This window comes from Terrapene carolina, unplaced genomic scaffold, assembly GCF_002925995.2.
Source record: "Terrapene carolina triunguis isolate 2854851 unplaced genomic scaffold, T_m_triunguis-2.0 Scaffold90, whole genome shotgun sequence".
Lineage (NCBI taxonomy): Eukaryota > Metazoa > Chordata > Testudines > Emydidae > Terrapene > Terrapene triunguis.
This window is the reverse complement of record NW_020664441.1, coordinates 4,092,786-4,098,785: the sequence shown is the minus strand read 5'-3', so window position 1 is coordinate 4,098,785 and position 6,000 is coordinate 4,092,786.

Sequence of the window (6,000 nt, the reverse complement as noted above, 5' to 3'; positions counted from 1 at the left end):
TTTTCACTAAGTGCATGGCGGTAGTGGCAGCCCACCTAAGGAGAAACGGGCTGCAAATCTTCCCCTACCTGGACAACTGGCTGCTCAAGGGCAAGTCTCAATCCCAGATGCAGACGCAGATGGAATTCCTGCTAGATACATGCACGAGTCTAGGCCTAGTAGTAAATGAGGAAAAGTCCACGTTAGTTCCGGTTCAGCGCATACACTTCGTCGGGGCGCTGTTAGACTCGATGGTGGCCATGGCCTCCCTCCCCCGAGACAGGTTTGAGACGCTCAAAGGTTTCATTGCCTCGGTCACGGCCTTCCCTGTGACGACGGCACGAGCGTCCCTTCAAATCCTAGGCCATATGGCAGCTTGCACCTCCGTGGTGCGACACGCCAGGCTCAGGATGAGGCAGCTCCAACTCTGGCTGGCCTCCCGTTATTCCCAGGCCAGGGATGGCCTGGACAAGGTCGTCACATTGCCACCCAACGTACTGGCCGACCTGCAATGATGGTCCCTCCTGAGCAACATGCTTCAAGGTATCCCCTTCCGAGAGCCCCCTCCCTCACTAGATCTGGTATCGGACACCTCGGACCTGGGATGGGGAGCCCATGTGGGGAACTTCAAAACCCAGGGCAGATGGTCGCCCCCGGAATTGTCCCTGCACATAAATGTCAGGGAACTCAGGGCGGTACGCCTGGTGTGCGTGGCCTTCCGCCAGCACCTAGGAGGGAAGGTGGTCAGAGTCCTCACGGACAATACGACTGCAATGTATTATATCAACAGGCAAGGGGGAACACGTTCCGTGGCCTTGTGCCAGGAAGCCCAGCTCCTGTGGGAGTTCTGTATAGTCCACGACATCCTTCTGAGGGCCTTTCACCTGCCCGGCAAGCGCAATACGCTCGCGGATCACCTAAGCAGGTTTTTCTCCCAACAACACGAGTGGTCCCTACACAGGGAGGTGTCCAGGCGGCTCTTCCTTCAGTGGGGCACTCCCCAGGTAGATCTGTTCGCCACTGCCCAGAATCGCCTATGCCCACGATTCTGCTCCAGGGCGGGAGAGGGTGAAGGGGCGATATCGGACGCGTTCCTAATCCCATGATTGGGCTGCCTGTTCTACGCCTTCCCACCCTTTCCCCTGATAGGCAAAGTCCTACAGAAGGTGAAGGCGGACGGGACTCGGATTATCCTCATAGCCCCGGATTGGGCCCGTCAGCATTGGTACGGGACCCTCCTGCAGCTTTCAGTGGCCCCCGCACAGGCTGCCGCTTCGACCAGACCTCCTCTCCCAGGAGGGAGGATGTCTCCTCCATCCCAACCTGGCTGCGCTCCACTTGACAGCATGGCTGCTCCGTGGTTAAATGAGGAAGAGGGGAGGTGTTCCGAGGATGTTAGACAGGTCCTGCTTGAGAGCAGGAGACCGTCCACACGTCGTACCTACCTGGCCAAATGGTATCGGTTCTCCATGTGGGCAAGGGAGAGGGGTTCCTCCCTCTCCTCCGCATCTCTCCAGCTCATCCTCAACTACTTCCTGTCCCTTAGGTCCCAGGGGCTGGCGCCCTCCTCGGTCATGGTGCACCTGGCAGCCATTTCGGCCTTCCACCCCCCGGAGCAGGGCCACTCGGTGTTTTCACACCGCATGACGTCCCGGTTCCTAAAAGGGCTGGATCGGGCTTTCCCTTATGCTAGACCCCCAGTCCTGCTCTGGGACCTGAACCTAGTGCTCTCCTGCCTCACAGGGCCCCCTTTCGAGCCCTTGGCCATGTGTTCTTGGTCCCACTTGTCGTGGAAAGTGGCGTTCCTGGTGGCTATCACCTCAGCCCGCCAGGTCTCAGAGCTTAGGGCCCTGACCTCCGAGCTCCCGTATACGGTCTTCCATAGGGATAAGGTCCAGCTCCGCCAGCACCTGGCTTTCCTGCCGAAGGTAGTCTCGGCTTTTCACATGGATCAGGACATTTTCCTCCCAGTCCTCTGTCCTAAGCCCCATTCCTCCAATGAGGAACGACGCCTGCACATGCTAGATGTGCACACAGCGCTGGCCTTTTACCTAGACAGAACCAAGCCATTCCGGAAATCCCCTCAGATTTTCATTGCTTCGGCTGAGCGCATGAGGGGGCGACCGGTTTCCACCCAGCGGATCTCCTGCTGGATCACCTCGTGCATTCGCACGTGTTACAGCCTGGCAGGGGTTCCTCCGCCTAATATAGTGAAGGCTCATTCGACGAGAGCTCAGGCCTCGTCAGCAGCCTACGTGGCTCATGTCCTCATTCAGGACACCTGCAGGGCTGCTACATGGTCCTCTGTCCACACCTTTTCATCGCACTATGTGATCGTCTCCCAAATGCAGGATGACGCCGGGTTTGGTAGGGCGGTTCTCCGCCCGGATAACCCTTAAACTCCTACCCATCTCCATCAGGTATAGCTTGGAGTCACCTACTGTGGAATACGCATGAGCAATCACTCGAAGAAGAAAGGACAGTTACCTGTTCCGTAACTGGCGTTCTTCGAGATGTGTTGCTCAGGTGTATTCCACATCCCGCCTTCCTTCCCCTCTGTCGGAGTTGTTTGGCAAGAAGGAACTGAGGGTGGGGGGAGCGTACAGCCCCCTTTATGGCGCGATATAGAGGCGCCACTCCAGGGGTCGCAGCGGTGCTCCCCCACTACGGGTACTGCTAAGGGAAAAACTTCCGGCACTGGTGCAAGTGGCGAGCACGCACACCTACTGTGGAATACACCTGAGCAACACATCTCGAAGAAAGCCAGTTATGGAACAGGTAACTGTCCTTTCCTGCATCTCCCCCAGGCCGGATGCCTCCGCCTGATCTTATGCACTGGGGGGAGGGGGGCAGCAGCTGCTCCAGCAGCCCCTCCTCCAGCTCCCACTCTCATCTCTGCCCCCTTGTGAGTGTGTGGAACATAGATGGGTCCTACTTTGCTCTCACCCTGGTGAGATGTTGTGGGGGTGGAAACATAGATTTCCCCTGCCCAATATTTCCATCGTGGGGGCACTAACCCTGACACACACACCCCGCACCCCTGTCCCTGGTTCTGCCACCCCTGAAAGTTTCTGACCAGCTGGCTGTGTAGAAAAGCTGGAAAATGTGACCCAAGTGTAGCCTAGCTAGCAGGCAAATTAGAATCCAGGTTTTGTTGTTTTAACGATCATGGTTTTACAAAGGCTGACTCATGAGTTTTGAACACTTGTGGTTAACATCATGGATGATGTTAAAACGCTTATCTTTACAAAGCAGAGCTACTAAGGGCTTGTCTACACCTAAAATGTTGCAACTGCGTCACTGCAGTGTTTCAGTAACGATGCTATCTACCTTGATGGGAGGGGTCCTCTGGTCAGCAGTGGTACTTCACACCCCCCGGAGACAGGAGCTAGGTCAACAGGACAATTCTCCTGTCGACCTAGTGCTGTCTATACCAGGGGCTAGGTTGATTTAACTGCGTCATGTAGGGGTGTGAATTTTGCACACCCGAGTGACATAGTTATACCGATCTAACTTCCTAATGCTGACCAGGCCTGATGTCAGAAAGGGACATGGTGATCACCTAGTCTGACCTCTTGCATAACATAGGCCAGAGAACTTCCTGGAAGCAATTCCTGTTTGAACTAGAGCAGAAAAAAACATTCCGTCTTGATTTAAAAAATGCTGGTGATGGACAATCCACCACAGCCCTCCATAAATTCTTCCAATGGTTCATTACCCTCACTGTTAAACATTTACACCTTACTTTCCAGTCTGGATTTGTCTAGCTTCAATTCCTAGATAGTGTAGGCAAAGGCACCAGTGGTCTCCTTGAACACTTTTTAGCCCAATGTTTAGTACACCCTCTCCAGGATATGGGAGATACAGGTTAAATTGCTGCTTCTTCCTGATGTGGAGAAGGGCTCTGCACTTCGGTTGCCCACCTGGCGGCAGCAGCATGCCCTAACCAGGGGGCTGTGCGCTAGTCTGACTGATGTCTTTGGACAGAAGTGTCACCATTCTGACAAGTGATGGGATGCTTTTCATCATGCACCCTGTTTGTTCTTTGCAGCTTAGCCTGTGCAACTAGGCTGGTCAATTTCATTATTTTCCTAGTCAATTTCACTTCGGGCTGCTCCTGCTCTTAAACACATGCCATGGAGAGGTGAAATCAAAGCCAGGAATTTTAATTACTTTTTTTAAAGGACAAAACTTAGTATTAACAAACACAGTCCAAATCTTTTGTCTCGCCTACCTGAGAGCCTCTGTTTGAACTGTGATCAGTTTATATAATCTACACATTTTAATTCAATGGCCAGACACATTTTGTATGTGAGAAGAAAATTGATAGGGTTTAAAAGCTTGATATTTCCAAATAGAAGGTTGACCGGCTGTGCCTTTATCCTTAGATTGTAGCAATTTGGGGGTAGATTCCAGCTTTCCATTTCACATGTGTACAATGCCTAGAACTATTTATTTGTTTCTATCATAGTGGTGGCAGCTGTATATATTACAGATTCATAGATTTTTAAAGCCAGAAAAGACCACTGAGATCATCTAGTTTCACGTCCTGTATAATCCAGGCCAGAGCACTTCCCCCACTGCTTCCTGCATCAATACCAGAACTGGTGTTTGAGCTAGATCTTTTGGAAAAACACCCAATCTCGGTTTAAAGACCCCAAGCGATGGAGGAATCTACCCTGTCCCTGGGTGAGTTGCTCTGGCCTCTCAAACAGAGCAAACAGAGCACCTCCTACAAGACAGGGCCAACAAAGAAAATAACAGAACACCACTAGCTGTCACCTTCAGCCCCCAACTAAAACCTCTCCAGCGCATCATCAGAGATCTACAACCTATCCTGAAAGATGATCCTTTACTCTCACAGATCTTGGGAGACAGACCTGTCCTCGCTTACAGACAACCCCCCAACCTAAAGCAAATACTCACCAGCAACCACACATCACTGAACAAAAACACTGACCCAGGAACCTATTCTTGTAACAAAGCCCGATGCCAACTCTGTCCACATATCTATTCAAGTGACATCATCATAGGGCCTAATCACATCAGCCATACCATCAGGGGCTCGTTCACCTGCACATCTACCAATGTGATATATGCCATCATGTGCCAGCAATGCCCCTCTGCCATGTACATTGGCCAAACCGGACAGTCTCTACGCAAAAGAATTAATGGACACAAATCTGACATCAGGAATCATAATACTCAAAAACCAGTGGGAGAACACTTTAACCTGTCCGGCCATTCTATGACAGACCTGCGGGTGGCTATCTTAAAACAGAAAAACTTCAAAAACAGACTCCAAAGAGAGACTGCTGAGCTGGAATTGATATGCAAACTAGACACAATCAACTCAGGATTAAATAAAGACTGGGAATGGCTGAGCCATTACAAACATTGAATCTATCTCCCCTTGTAAGTATTTTCGCACTTGCTTCTTATCAAACTGTCTGTACTGAGCTATCTTGATTATCACTTCAAAAGTTTTTTTTCTCTTACTTAATTGGCCTCTCAGAGTTGGTAAGACAACTCCCACCTGTTCATGCTCTCTGTATGTGTGTATATATATCTCCTCAATATATGTTTCACTCTATATGCATCTGAAGAAGTGGGTTGTAGCCCACGAAAGCTTATGCTCTAATAAATTTGTTAGTCTCTAAGGTGCCACAAGTACTCCTGTTCTTTTTGCGGATACAGACTAACACGGCTGGTACTCTGAAACCTGTCAAACAGAGCAGTTATTCTGGGCACTGTACATTCACACAATGACTCTCACTCCCTGCCCCAATGTGCTTACAATCTCGGGGTATGAGCTGAGATAACAAGGGCACGTGCCCAAGAAAGGGGGCTCATGGGCTGACAGACTTGATCAGTGTAGTAAGCCGCTCAGCTGCTCCCTAGACAATTTTTTTTTTTTTTTTTGCAGGCATCACAGCCAAGGGGGTCTCAAAGGAGGACAAAGTATAAGGGCTTTGCAGGTTTTTATGGGGCACACCTCCCCAAAAGGGACGGGTCCCTGTT